This window comes from Plectropomus leopardus, chromosome 13, assembly GCF_026936395.1.
Source record: "Plectropomus leopardus strain MGB_pleo_1.0 chromosome 13, ASM2693639v1, whole genome shotgun sequence".
In the NCBI taxonomy this organism is placed as follows: Eukaryota; Metazoa; Chordata; class Actinopteri; order Perciformes; family Serranidae; genus Plectropomus; species Plectropomus leopardus.
In genome coordinates this window covers 12,059,961-12,075,868 of record NC_142188.1, presented here as the reverse complement: position 1 = coordinate 12,075,868, position 15,908 = coordinate 12,059,961, and the positions used below count along the sequence as shown (strand labels likewise).

Below are 15,908 nucleotides of genomic sequence, written 5' to 3'. Positions count from 1 at the left end.
TCTTGTACGTGTACTTTGATTTCTTCTTTCTAGTGTCCCATCCACTCACATGGAGGAGGTATATTACCTATACCCTGAATGAGACTTTTGCGGAGCGATCATGTTGTCCATCTCTATATTAGCTACACTTTATGATGTATATCTGTTTTGTTTTCAACATGCCTGGGACCGAATTACTTGCTCTTACAAATTACATCAAACAGGAGATACGAAATTTGTCCACTGCGTGCATACAACACTTCCTGAATCCAATGAGCATATATACATTGTTTTGCTGGATTCCACCACTGACCATTCAAACCACTAAATATTAAAGGCAACTAACACATGTAATGAAGATAACAATCATTAGCATTACAACTTTCACCAGATTATTCCAGATATTCCAAAGTAAAATAATATTAAAACGACAGAACGAAACCTTATCAGTCCCTTTCTATAAGGAATATGTTCTCCATATGTTCATTCAGATCAAGATACAGCATTATTCATTTATCATTGCAGAGGTCAAACAAGCTTCTGCAGAGATAATGACTTTTTTAAAAGGATTGGCATGCTATAAGTTTAAGTGTCTTCAGGGGAGGCACCTTTCACTGAGCAGGTTAATGGAAATAACACCAACTGAACATGGCAGCAGCTACTGGAGCCAATCCTGTCTATACTTTTTGACACCTTGTCCTACAACGGAGGTAAGGCGAGAAAACAAGAAGCGGGTGGTGAGATACTGACATCATCTTTGACATTTACACTCACTGAGATGTTGCTCAGTGGACGTCTTAAGAAAAGGCCACTTGATTGCAGGACAAAAGACATACAGACCTAAGTGCACACTCATATTTCTCATTCTATAATTACAAATTATGTCTTGTCTGCAAACCTGCACCCTAACAGATGGCCTTTATCAACTTTCATCCATCTTGAGAAGCTACTATTTGCTCTGTTATATTTCAAAGCCTTGGCTCAAGACCAGGAATAAATAAAAGAAGAACTTCGAGGAACGACAACAGGGCAATAAATGGCCTTAGTGTACGTCATGGAGAAATGCATCCGTCCCAATTGCATTGCTGATTCTGGCACAGATTAGCATAGCCTGTAAAGAATTGCTGATATCACTAAAACAGGCTATACTAATTAAAGCCAGAATCATCAATTCAGATCTTCGGACACCTTGAGCCCTAAAAATGGAAGAGAGGTTTGGAAGAAAAAGTTGGAATCGAATGAAACGTTAGCATCAGGAGAAGAGTAGATGAATGGGCGATAGAAGAACATGAGCACATGAGAAATTGGATGCTTTCTTTGAATAAAAATGTGAAGAATAACATAACTAAAATTCTGAGTTAAATCTGACAAAACACGCTCATCACATATTACTCAAACAATCTTATTTTCTGTCCTGTTATAGGGAAAAGGGAAATAAACAGCTCTTATTTTCACATCACTCCGGCCCAGTGTTGGAAAAACTTCCAGTTTCCAAATCCCCTGTCTAACTGTGTATGTTCAACACATGGTTCATTCCAGTTCAGAGCAGAGACGGGGTCCTCAGGACAGATGTCCCCTCGTTCTATAAGCAGTCTTTATCACATAGGAGCCATATCAGTGAATTATAGAACACAAAGCATCACACCAGGACTCGCTTCTGAATGAAACCCAGCCTATAATAGATGGCCTGGTGAAAGAAAAATGAAGGGAGTACGGGAAAGAATAGGGGAGGAGTGGGCAGGGTGCGAGTGTAAGACAGTGAGTGAACAACCAGGAAGAGAGTTAGGAAGGTACAATATGACAAAAAACAAATGAACAGAGAACTGCGTTTCTAGATAAGGAAAATATACTGTCTGTTTTTTAGCTCAAAAAGAATGACCCAGTGTAGACCGAGTGAAAATATTGCAGAATTTCCCACATGCATACAACAATGACTAGGACAGATGAGTCAGAGCTCGAATAACAAGGACGGCTTTGACTCTCAAGCTTGCATGTCAAAGAAATGACGTTCCCTGTGTTTGGTTTGGTTTACTCTTTGAAATCTTTGGAAATAAAACACCAGAGGGTGGGTCTGTATGTCAGAAATGTCCAAACGAAAAATTAACGCACAGGATGCGCATCTCAGAAGTCGCAATCCTTTGCCGTCTAGCTGTGGCTCAGCAAATGTGGAAGCTGTAATAATTTATCATCATAATGATTAGGACCTAAGATAGTGTTCGGTAGATGCAGTTAACTGATTCATCTCCATGCCATTATGACGCATGCTGGGATTTTTATCATTGACTTGGAGAGGAAAAATTCCTAAGGGGTTGTGTAAACCAAATAATTAAACTAGTATGACAGAAGACCAAAATACAAGAGGGAGAAAGGGTATGCTCCTTTTCAAGGTTACTGTTTGCTTTGTTAAGGATCCAGTTTGTAAGATTTAGGGGTACATATTGGCAGAAATTGAAGACAATATTCCTTCCTATGTTGTCATTAGTTTATAATCACTTGAAAATACCAATTGTGTTTTTGCACCTCAGAATGAGCCACTTATACCGCATTCACACCAAAATTAGTGTGTACATGCAGGATTTTTAAACACGGGAAAACCCGCTTAATATAAGCGAGTGACTGTATTCCCACTGCCACTGAACTCACCTCTGGAGAGTGAGTCAACCTTTCTATCAGCTGGTGTGTGTGCATATATGTGTGTGTTGTTTTGTTTATAGTGTGTCTGTGCGACAGGCAGGACAACAGGTTAACAGCAGACAGCAGCAGGAACAGAGGTCCTAAAAACTTTTCAGTGCTTTCTTCTCTTTAAATATCTCTTGCTTTTCAGTCTCTCTTTCAAACTCAGTGCAGACTAATTTAGAGCAATGTTTAATGCTTCTTCAGTTCAGTTCAGTTCACTTTATTGTCATTCAAAACATGTTAAAAACATGAAGGAACAAAATTCGTTTCCCAGGTCCAGCAGCGTACAGAATAGTTAATATTTGCTTAAACAGACCTTATAAATAAATAGTAATAAATAACTGAACCTATATTTGGAGGACACAGACAGCAATTGGTGAGGACACGTCACTGCATCTTGTCGGTTAAGGAGTTTAAATTACCACGTTCACCCAGGTGCTGCGTTCCCATCAAAGCTGATCGGAGCCGGAGGCAATAAAAACCCGTCACTACTGCAGAGTCATTTGACTCGGATGTGAATGCCGATCACACGCATTCCCATTGCATATAAAAACCAAATGTTAGCAGGTTTTTAATGCAGTGGGAATGAGGCTATATATTTACATACAGAGCTGTTCTTCTTTTACTGAGTCTGCAATGTTGTTTCTACAGTATGAAGATTCTGACCTGATAATGGCACAACATAAGTACATAATATTTGTTAAGATATTTCAGTCTAGACCAAAGTGGTGAGACCAACCAACCGACCAGCACTGCCATCCCCAGAGCCATTGTAACTACTTTTCAATTTCTTGCGTTGCAAACATTTATTTCTCTCACAGTTTTATCGATCCACAAGTGAAACAACAGCAATGTTATTCTTGATCACACAGAAGCCGAGAGATTGGCAAATGAAATTCAAGACCAGGCTACAGATTGATACAAAAAAGAAAAATAATTAAAGCTCAAAAAGTCATTGACCAAATGCTGTCTTTTTCCCTCTCAAATAATAAGCTTTTGCTTGGCACTGTGTAATACCAGCTTGTGCTGCCTTGTTCCATTCAATAACTTTTAGTGCTAAAACAACACTTTAAGTGTAATGAAGTCATTCTGAGCTACTAAAATGTAATTAAATGTTCTGACTATACTATGCTCTCATCTTTAAATGGTCTGCTGTAAAACATTTATTTCTGTGTGTATTCGAGTGCTGTGCCCTAACAAGTATTTTATCATTAGTCCTGTTGCACTTAAGAGAATGTGTGAGGTCCAGTAACACTTTAAGGCTCATGAAATGGGTAATTTAGACTAAAAATGACACCATACTCTTATGTAAGGAATCTAGATAATCTTGGTAGTTTTGATTCAGATTGCAGCAGCAGCGTTTATTAGTTTGAATGTTTTTAGTCTCCATGTCAGGTTGAGGGTCCAGGATTATTTCATGTTGTGTGTGTATAACAAAAACAACAGCTAAGTCCACGATAGCCAACAGAAAACAAAGTGTAGCAGGTAGCCATTTCCTGGACAGTCTCGTGAGGGAGGATAGTGTTTATTTTCACTCAGTCTACACTGGATGCATTAAATATTGTAGTCATGTACAGAGGTGAGAATACAGCCAGCTCTGTTTCCACCAATGCATTCCACTAGTGCAGAATAACATGTCTACAGGTTGACTGAAGAGCTGCATGAATCGAGAGCCACCACATAAAAATATATTTATGCCACAAGAGAAAAGTTGGAGAGATGCATCTGGACACTGTCTCCAACAGGTATGGGACTGTGTGTTCTGGCAGCTGAGGTAGGAAGGATAATAAAAACAAGGGAATTTTGTGGAGAGAGGGAAAGGAAAAAAAGAGAAGGGAGGGGGAGGGGAATAAAGTATTGCCGCTCATGATTAGGTGTTTTTCACAGCAGGTTTTCTTCACACTGGCAAAGCGCTTAATAACGCCTTTAGCTTTCACTATAGGCATAATATAAGGAAATGGATGTAATAATAATGACATAAAAGTGGGTTTTGTGTGTAGAAAAGGCTGTTAGCACAGCTGCGCCTCACTTTCATGTACTAAAATGTTCCCAAACACAAACTGAACAACACTTTACCCACAAACGAAAGCTGAAAACATATTCACAGCTAAGCTCTGACAAGCAGAAACTGCAAAGGATAAAAAAAGCAAATTCGTCTACATCATTAGAGCATCGGAAAACACTTTTGAAGGTGTTAGGTTGCGACTGTACATGGGGGTATTCAGGAGATAAGGCAGATGACAGTCAAAGGGTTCAAAGGGCACAGGTACTGTAGCTCACAAATTCTAAGATAGAGTAATAATATAGAAAAAATATCATAGTTTATGATGCTGTAGAGGCTCAGAGTCCCATGGAGGCTAAGTTGTATGACTTTGTATAGGAAAATACCTTGAAACTATATCAAGTCTACAAGGTGCACAGCAGCAAAGGGTAGGAGTATAAAGCTTACAGTTCTAGCAAGGTGGTAATGAAATTATACAGAAGCGCCTGAAGGGCATAATAACTTCCCAGACATTATAGGACAGGTACACCAAAAGGTATAAGATTAGTGCTGAGCATAGGGCAAGCTTTTTGCAGCAGGAAAACTCGATCACAGAAAAGAGGAAGATTTCTTTGGAGCGAACATATCGAAAGACCCAGCAATTTGAGCCAAAGCTGCCTCTGGACAAAGCAGTCAGTTGATGAGCTGGTAAAGTGCAGGAAAGGGACTTGGCGAAAGGGTTGTGCAATATGGAGGGAAACCAAATTAGACTCATTACGTGCAACATAATATGTGCCATCATCTCCCTCAAACCGCAGTGGGTGGCTGAGTGAGTGAGGGTGAGAAAAGTCTAGAAAATACTGGAGAATTGCAATGCGAATGGCAATCAACAATTATCACTAAATATTAAGAACGTTAGTTGCAAAATAACAACACAATGGTTCCTCGTGAGGTCTTTGTTTTTATAATTTGTTTGACAGTAAAAATTACATGATCTGTCATAATCAAATGCATATTTTAGTGACAATGGCACAGTCCTCATGACAGCATCACCAGGGTCTGATGCCAGAATAAAACCAAACAGCCTCACAGCGATCGGTCTGCAGTGTCACAGCTGTGGTGCTTTCCCTTTCCTTAACACCCATGACTTCTTCAATCTGTCCCCAGAGGCATCACCTCATACCCACAGGGCCGCTCCGTCTCAACACCTCTGTGTTTGTGAAGTTCACAACTGTCCCCGAAAGCAACTAATATATATAACACATACAACAGTACTACACAGTGAGCAACGGACTGGAAAAGGAAGATTTTTTGCGATAGATGATATACACACAGAAGATGTATGGCTTTTTTTGTTGTTGTTTTATGTTTGTTGTGATTAGATACACTTTGTACTGTGTCCCTAAAAGCAACATTTAAGTAGTTATTTTATTTTACGTAATATAAAACAAAATAAGGTTTATTCTATCTTCTCCTTTTTTGTTTTTCGTAAATCCAAACCTGTAGGCAAACTATAAATACTTAATTTACCAGATATTCAATACTCAGGAAATTAAATTATTTTTGCAATGATCCTTGCAATAACTCTCCAACTGTTGAAAATCTATGTCTGGCCTGTAATACATAGTATGCACTATGCTATGAGTGCAACACATTACTCTGCAGATCAACAAAATCATCAAATAGCCACTAAGCTAAACACTAACAGCTGTGTATAGGCTGAGCTAAATCTCAGCCTTTATTCACTGTAACCCACAGTGCAGCTGTGAAAATGTTCCATTGTCCTCTGTTTAAACACTAACTATTGCAAAAACACAGTCTGATTAATGAACAGGAGGATGTCAGAGCTGCACTAAAAATGTACAGCAATGAAGACATATAGACACACTTCAATGAAGACATATAGAAACGCTTCAATGAAGACATATAGACACACTTCAATGAAGACATGTAGAAACGCTTCAATGAAGACATATAGACACAGCCTGGCATCGCCAGACATTAGCTCGCAGATACGTCTGGTTCTCAAGCTAATATAGACACTATTCAGTTATCTATTTCAGCAACATTTTAAACAAGTACCACATTTCACAAGTGTTGTAATAGGAAAAAAACCTGTATATGGACTTCTGTTACGGTACAGAGAGGCTACCCAAATCCTGTCCAAACCCTCCTGTCCCAACAGATCTGCACCTACCAGCAGGCCAGAAGGTGTGTATCCAACACTGTGATGAAAGAGTCATAGTTTCATTAGGTTTAGACATCAGAACTACTTTTAGTATGGTTCATGGTTTGATTTACCCCTTTGAAACCTGGACCACCATAAGTTTTCTTGTGCTGTGTTCAGACACCTTTAACAAGCTACTGGAACCTTTTGAAACCTGAGCAAATTGGTTTGAAAAAAAGAAATAGTGAACTATGTCCAGAAAACCATACTTATAATTATCATAATTATCATAATTTTATATTTTAAATTACATCACAGAAAAACTATATTAAAAATAAAAATAAACATTTTCATTTTTTCAGCACTTTTTAGGTATTTCCTTGCTTTTCTGTTTGTTCCAGTTTTTTTTTTGTTTTGTTTTTACTTTTTCTTTTTTTGTGTGTGCTTATTTTTAGGTAATTTTCTTGTAATTTTTGTATCTAACTTGTTGTTAATTTGTGGGCCATGTTTTAAGTTGATGTTGCCTTCTCCCCATGTTTTTGAATGATATCAAAATAATTTGGTTTTAAACTTTTGTCGGTTACCACCTACCAATTCTTAAAAATATATGAGGTACAGTGGGGCCATACTACCTCCCACTGAAAACTTACAGCAGAGGGAAGCAGTACAGATACCTTACGCACTATATGAAATATCTGTTAGAAAATCTGTGATGAAAAAGTGTTGAGTTAGAGCAAAAATATGTTGGGTAAACATGTTGAAATAAAGTGTTGAACAAAATGATTCCATCTAAGCTGTATTACTAATTTCAGGGTAACCCGAATTTAGTATTCAGTGTGCTTCTGTGTTATGTATATACAAGATAGTCACTCTGGTTTTGACATTTACTACATTTTTAATGATTTAAATCAGGATTTGGGACAAAAGCAAATGATAAGTGCTTTCCTAGAAAACACACATCATTAACAACCGCTTATGTTTAGCTGAAATTGCAAAACTATTAATGCAGGCTGAAATACTAATTTGGCACAGCTGACGAGTTTTTAGGGGGACTGAAAACATCATTGCAGTGTTTTAAATATCCATAATCCTGCTATAGTTTCATCAAAATACAAACACAGTGTGTGTGTGTGTGTGTGTGTGTGTGTGTGTGTTTTAATGGACTTGTTAGATCAGAGATTTCCAAACTTAGTCAAGGATTACTCTGTAATTACAAGTATGTATGAGTAAGTATGAGCCCCTGAGAAATGCAGCTGAATGCTTAATGGGTTTTAAAATGTTTGAAGTGCCATATTGCAGAACCCTGCTGCCTAATGAAGTCCCACTGGACTGGTATTCCTCGCTATAATTCACCTTTTGTTTTCACAAACACTCCTCACATCAGTTTAGACAGACATGGTTATGATATTCAGCCACTAACAGCTGACAGATTCTGACAGAGACTCACAGAATATTGGAGTTTTGGGCTGAAAACTACAGTAAATGCAAACACTGTATGTAGTTATGAATAATTTACAACATTTCAACATCTAAGTCTTGCCTACAGAGATAAGCAAAAAGAGTTTCTTCAGCCTTATACAACTTAAAGATTTCTTTAAATGGCCACAGAATGATATCTGCAGGACGTGCAGGTCAAGCCAGGCTCACACTGAGTGGAGTTTCAAAATCTGAAGCGTTTTTGAAACTGGAGAAACTTTCATGCACACACTACAACATCTGTAAATAATGGTGCATAACACACTAGAGGGTAAGATTATTGTGTCACAGTGAGCACGAATGCACCACCTCACATGATCACATGGAGAGGGAAATATAAATAAAACAAAGACTGATGGAGTGCGACAACTTGCTGTAATGTTAATGCTATGCAGTGATAAAAAAAACTAAAGCAGAGGCTAGACAAATCTGGATAAGAAAATGGTTGGTGAGACAACCAGGGTTTGTGTTCTTCAGCAAGAACTGGAGGTGCAGTTATAACTGTGAGTGTTTATATCTGTCAACTGCAGTGTACCGCCTAACATTAGCCTTTGGAGCTAAATGTATACCATTGCTTGGAAACACCAACAGCTGATACGTACTGACACAATCATAACTGTAATCATCCAGATTTGAAATCCTAAAAATCAAACATGTTTGAAATTATCAGGGTGACCCTGATGACCCTGCAAGCCGCTTGGGAGGCTTAAGACTTGACCTGTAAACCTCTCACACTAACAGAGCCTGGGCCAAACATCAGTATCAGCCAAGGTCCAAGACCACATTTCTCCTCTAATTGTCAGGAGAGATGATTGCAGATCAATCTGCCCATAAGTCCTAAAGTCTAAGCCTCAATTAAGTTTTCTATTTTTGAGCATAAAAGGGGGAGAGACATGCAGCAAAGGGCCGCATTTTAGAATTAAACCCATGGCCTTCTGCACACACGCACACACACACACAAAAAAATTGAGGGAAGTTGTTGTTTGTGATATTGTGTTTTATAAAAACTTGAACTTTAATGTAAATCAGTTTTGGTATAGCTCTTTGAGGCGAGCTTTGTGATTGGGCTACAATGAAATGACTTGGCCGGTCTCATCTGTAAAGCACTATGGGTAAGAAATGTGCTATATGAATAAATTTACCTTGAGGAACATGCCCTAAAGTTTCTGGAATATCAATATGTTCCTGTGTTGAAAAAAATCCCCAAAACAAAATTCCTCAAAGCATTTCAAACCTGAAATCAGTGATTATAATCTGCCACTTAACATTGTGAAAGTCCATAAAATCTGACAGTGTAACCAACAGCTGAAACAGATCTTATCTGTAGAAGAAGCGTAGGACAAACACATTACTTCGGACAGGTAATCATATTGAAAGAAATGAGGTGACAGAAATGGTTTATCTGTGCCTTCCTACACTCACACGCCCAAATGTGCTCGTCCACATCTCTTGTATAACCACGTCTGTTCCTCCACTTACTGCAAAACACAAATTAAATGCACGCTGACTGAATTCTATCCATCGCCCGAGTGCTTTTACCCGGTCCTGTTAAAACACACTCACAGCTACACAAACCGTAAACCCACTGAACTCTGTGTGGACTAACATCATTTACACTGTGCATATGCATTATTTTCTTCCATGACAAATGAGCCTTGCCTTTGGCCAGTTAATACAAATTATTATTTGTTTGATGTTTGTTTGATTTTAATGTTTTTTGTGTTAGTTTCACTTACAGAGATTGCATTGATTATAGCCGGAGGTTCTCTACTCTCATATGAATGCCAGTCTGCTATCAATCATTGCTACAGTGCAATCCTAATTTCCATAAAGACGCCATCTCGCCAAAGGCTACTACATCTCATAGTAACTTTTCAGAGGAGTTGAAGGTACTATTTTATCACAGAACGAGCCTTGCAGCATGAAGCAATGTGTAGATAGTGCTATCACACAAAATCAGCCATATGTCTTTTTTGCTAAGGGGGTGAATTTTATTACTTTTTAACAAGGTTATAGCTTCATTATTCTCACCATTTGTTTTCATTCAGAAAACAAAGATTACATAGAGTGCAAGCACTTTTTATTTGTCAGGACCACTCATAAACCAGATGTTTTGGGTCATGGATGAACAAATAAAGCATAACCTACACAATGAAAGCATAAAATCCTCTACTAGAGTCACTATTTTTTTGGTCATCATGTGTTTACCCCAGTTGCAATCAGCCCTTTGCATGTGCTGCAAGGGTTTTGGCACACTAGGCAGTAAATCACGGCAACACAGCACCTGGTTGCGGGTATGTCTGCTGCCAGGTCACAAGTGGCAATTTAGGCCATACAACCAAAATCCCAGCCTCTCCAATTCTGGCCCTCAGAATTGGAGAGAAAACACGTGTTCATTTCAGTTGCCGAGGAGCTGCCTGTCTTCACCCTGCTGTGCTTACACAGTGCCTTCAGCAACATTTCTAAGGTTCTTATTTGAAATCAAACCACACAGATGTTGTGTTCATGCAACACAGCTCTCCATTTCTCTGGGCCCCTAATGACATTGCACATTATTACACATCACACTATTATTAGCAGAAGTAGTGATAGTAGTGTGGTGTTTTGTGGCTCTTGTCGTAAGGCTATTATCATTATCGTGTTTGTTTGTTTTTCTCGGTCTTGTGTGTGCGCTGATTATTAGTTTCCACAGGTAATAAGTTACAGATGGTGGATTGCACCCACCACTCAGGACTGCTTCCCTATAAGGGCCTTCACTTATGCTAATAACAAACTGCTGGGAATGTGCACCCAAATTAGGATCAAATATGATTTATAAACATTTTCGCATGGGTGCTTACAATCTAATGGTTTGCACTGGCTTCGTAGATAAGACACTGTTTTTATATTTATTTAATTATTTTTAGATTAACAAATTTAAGGATATTTTATGGAACAGTCAGAGCATTAATATGGCAGCAATCCGTTATTCTATAAATATAAAGATAAGATTTCTTAAAGATTAAACTGTAAAGATACAGTGGAGTAATGGTGTACTTGCTGCCGTATGGCCATGTATACGTTCTCAGGTGTGTGCGGCTCTCTACTGAAAACCACTGAATGCTTCTCCTTAGGAAGTCTGACCCTAAATGTTTACCTGATATGGCTCCATCACAGCTGGAGGGCCACAGGACTGGAATGTCGCTGAAGAGTAGAATTAACTTGTAATTGTATAGAAATGCTGCTATTTATTGTCAAAATGACATTCGTTTAAGCGGTCTGTATGTGACATTCAGAGCCTAAAAATCGCAGCAAAACCACTATTTGTTCTGTAAAGATATAGTGGAGTAATGAGCAGAGATGTCATGTTACCGCTATGTGTGCTGTAATTCGAGCTTCACTGTGGTTTGTTGTGGTTCTACAGTCCAGTCACACATGCATGTGAGTCCCTGTGTGCAAATTCCACTGCCTAGCTCACTGAAGCCACTTTGCACTGTGCTCTTACAGTAGCTACAGCAAATATCGGGTTGGTGTCATCATAGAGACGTAGCGGCCACCCTCCAGATTTCTCTGGTTAACACTGTTAACTCTGTCAGCACTATTGCTGTTGTTTCGTACTGTTAACTGAGTTGGCACTGTTAACTTCTAGCTGCCAGCTCAGCAATCCTCATGCTGCGAACCCCGAACAGACAACTCATACGCTCTGAATTTCACAAAGAGCCCCTTTGTAGAAGATATTTTTCTTATTTTCAGCAAAGCCCATGAACAAAACAAGTGCATGTAAATCTGCAGCTGAAAATGGTTCCCAACAAATACAACATTAACTCTTGTCTGACTGAAGTTGACCAAAAAACTACAGTGCCCAGATGATTTAGGAAATGAATGAACCCTTGTAAATATAATAACAATGTATTTGTGAGCTTTTTTTTTTCAATTTAATTCCACAGTAGGAACAAATTGAGTTGGGGCGGAGAGCAGGGCGCCTAGCACGGATTTTAGAAAGTACTCAGAGATGTTCAAAAGTGATGTTAATGATATTGTTGTTTAGTCTTTTCCTGACAATGAAAAAAAAAGAATAATACCATCCTCACTCTTCAAGACAATATGAAAACAGTTGTTAATGGGGTCATATTTCTAGTTGAAGCACTGGCTTTTGATCACCCTCTTAGAACAGATATGGAGCACATTTGGTAAATGACTGCAGTTAGTACCTTTCTACCATAACAAAGTCAGACGTGTCATTATGTAACACAAACACACACAGAGCCAGTTTGAGGCTTCAATGACTGATCGTTACCCATCACAGTATCTTTATCACACACATGCTTTCACACACAAACACACATATGCAAAGGTTTATTGATCCCACTGAAGGCTATTTTAAATAAAATACTAGTTGGTCATTAAAGCAAAAGACATACCCTTAATGAAGTAAAAACGATTAGGTTTCTTTTTCCTTTGAAGGGTTATTGCCACTTGGGTCAAAGGGGAAAATGTCAGTTTTTAAGCATGGATGAGTGGATCGATGCTTCAGGGGGGAAAATAAATTAATTCTACATTGAACTTCGTATTTTAGGAAGCAATGATAAAAGCCAAGAAAAAGAGACAAGATAATGCGTTCTGTTTTAGTGTACCTTATTTAAAATGTCTTACATGAACATTAGTAAATGACTTGGAGCTGCAAATCCTGTCAAACGTTGACAGGAGGTGTAATTTGTGAATACAAGGGATACTGTGACTCTTAACTCACCAAATGTTTTGGGGAGGTGAAGTGTCTGGAGGTCACCTTTCAGCAGCGTGCCTTTTGGTGTCCATGCTGTGTACGGGGGGTGTGGGATTGTCCTCCTCTGGCCCAATCATGGCGTCTGTGAGGCAGACAGGGAGCAAGAGGGCAGAGGGAGAACGAGAGGGAAAAGTGAGTTAAGGAGGATGTGTCCAAATTGGGAAGTGGTACACCTATAGCTCACTGACATTTTCTAGCATTTGAAATCGAGGACAAGCTTCAACAGGTGGGAGAGACCACAACACTATGTCACAGTTTAAGCAAAATGACTGCTCTTTCTCTCTAAAAACTATACAATTTGTCTCTCAAAGTAGAGCCAAGAGTCTTTAGTCAGCACTAATTTATATATCTTTTCATGTGTTGCTGCCAAACAGCTCATATTGCTCTCAGTAATCTACCTCTCCATCTGCAGCAGTGTTAAAACCTTCCTTTATGCAATACGTTTTAATCAAGGATCTACTCAAGTACTGTTGCTACCATTCCCCACTGGATAATATCTGTCAAAGGGAAGAATGGCATGTCTTCATGTCTAGGAAAGTGTTCATGCCTTATATAGTCTTGGTCTAGTAGAGTTGCCTGCTGCACATAGCTGGATCTAGCCAGGGGCTAAGGAAGCAGACCTTATGAGAGCTCATTAAAACAGTCTTCAAGTCTTAAGAGACAAATATGAATGTACCACAAAAATGAGCTTGCCATTAAAAATAATCAAAAGTAATGGAGCAGTTCCCAGACTGAAAAAGCATTTATTAAAAATGGAAGTCGTAGCTCAATTGGATGGGTAAATGAAATAGGGTGACAGAGTGGAGGATGGTCAGGGCAAAGGCTCGGTGCTGATATTCAAACAATTCACAAACGCCTCCAGTGTTGTGAAACAAATGAGCACGCTACTCTCCCTTTCGTGTTACACTTACAAATTACACCTCAAAGGTCAATCGAGGAAACATTTCTCTTCTAATGGGAAGCTGCATGACATTTTGGGGCGAGGATGATACTCTTTGCAATGACATATATTTTTTTAGTAACACTGACATTTTCCCTGGCTGCATGAGACTAATTTAAATAAAAATCCACAACTGTTTTCCTGCATTGTGTAAAAGGCGCTCTAACAAGATGGAGTGCTTCATCCTAATACAGATGGCCTCACTCGGCCTATCTGCTCCACATTTTAGCTGAGTCTGCAGGGGCGTTTTCAAGTGAGCCATAAAGAGGACTAAACGAGACAATTACCATTTTTGAGTTTCCACTTAGAAACTGCAACCATACTTGATCTCAATTCTCAATTTGCATGAAAAACCTGATGAATGAGGGGGCTTTTCCCACAATAATGTGAAATGGTAATTATCCAGATAGAGGGTGAATGTGGATGTACAATAGCTCATTACCGATCTGAAACAGAAAATGTTTCATACAGTACATGTGGAGGTCATTCCTTTAAAGTAACTGATAAAAGGTCAAGTAATTATATAAGCTTTAGCTCTCAGTCTCATAGCGAATTAAGTCCTCGTTTTAAAATGCAACTGTGAGGAATATAAAAAAGAAACTAATGTTTAATCAGCAAACTTTTGTTACATGCATCCAGCCACAGTACATCTAGGGGACACAAGGTCAAATCACAATATGATGCAAAAGTTCCCTGTTCTGAAAAAAAAAAAAAAGTTGTATTTGTGGGTTTGGAGGCAGCAGATGTTGCTCTGGACAACACACATTTGGTTTCATGTTCAGATTTTGGGATTTCAATTGTCTTGCACAGACACCAGAAATGTCTTAACTGGTCACAATTTGCATATTATGTAGTACATACTCAATACATGTACTATAGTATCATCATACCATGGTGTATATAACCAGCAGTTATAGACACACTGAGCTGTAATTACCTTGCCATTGCCTTAGAGGGTTCTTGCCAGTTGTAGAAGCATAACCAAGGTGACCTGTGCCAATATTAGCTCTACAAGCATCTGCAAGCAGGAGTTTTTGTCTTTTTTAAAATAAAAAAAAATCACGTCTGTAGTAGTAATGTTATTTCGGCTGTCAGAAAATGCTAACTATAAGAGAACTCGTGACGTTGTGTCATAAGTATTTTCATCACCAGAAAATGCTTGAATTAGCTGAATACTAATATCAGCATGCTAAAAGGCAAATGTTTAGCAGGTATAATGTTTATATAATGTGTGTACCAACACACTATAAAAATAGTTTTGAGATATTTTAATCTGGATCAAAGTGATGGAGTGACCGATCGACTTCCCTTCAGCCACTCCACTAGCATGGCTAACAAAACAATGTTGTACCAATAACAAAACTTAATGATTATCCAAAATATCGACCATCTGTACTATTACTACTACCCAAATACTTCATATAGTGTTTCACAAATTGCACATTATCCAGGAGACTCACAAACATTTTTTTTTATACCACTAGAGAGGTATTTATTATGTACTGAGGTTACAGTGCTGCCTTTGTTGCTGGTTGCTGTTATGAATGATGTTGTCTACCAAATGGCATCGTGGGATATTTATGCCTGCATAGTATCCAGTGATTGTATATTGCAATATTTCACTGGAAACAGTATGTTATTTATGCACTGTATAATTCACTCCATGCTAAGATTTCAGACATACTAAAAACTCTTAAAAAGTTTAGCATAATAAATGGCATCCAAGTGTGGTATTTCGGGGAGTGTCAGTGTGCAATGTGTAGCACCATCCAATCAAAAGCAATCAACTATGTAAACAGGAACTCACTGCAGCATCCCACGCTTTAGTAAAACTTTCTTATATTATAGTTTTTTTGGGGGGGGGGCACTATATTGTACTTCTTAATTCTTAAATGAAGGTGTTACTTAGTTCCTTTAATATATGCAC

The 15,908-nt window shown here is 38.5% G+C and overlaps 1 protein-coding gene across 7 annotated transcripts in view; it reads right to left on the bottom strand.

The window, feature by feature from the left end:
* chrm3a (cholinergic receptor, muscarinic 3a) overlaps positions 1-15,908 on the bottom strand; it is a 109,091-nt gene that overhangs the window by 52,944 nt on the left and 40,239 nt on the right. For 6 of the 7 annotated variants that reach the window (XR_015778374.1, XR_015778373.1, XM_088086247.1 and 3 more), the window contains one exon: positions 13,009-13,123. The exons of the other annotated variant lie outside the window; for it this stretch is intronic. The gene's annotated coding sequence lies outside the window, so the exon portion shown is untranslated. The remainder of the gene's footprint in view (positions 1-13,008; positions 13,124-15,908) is intronic. 7 annotated transcript variants of the gene reach the window in all.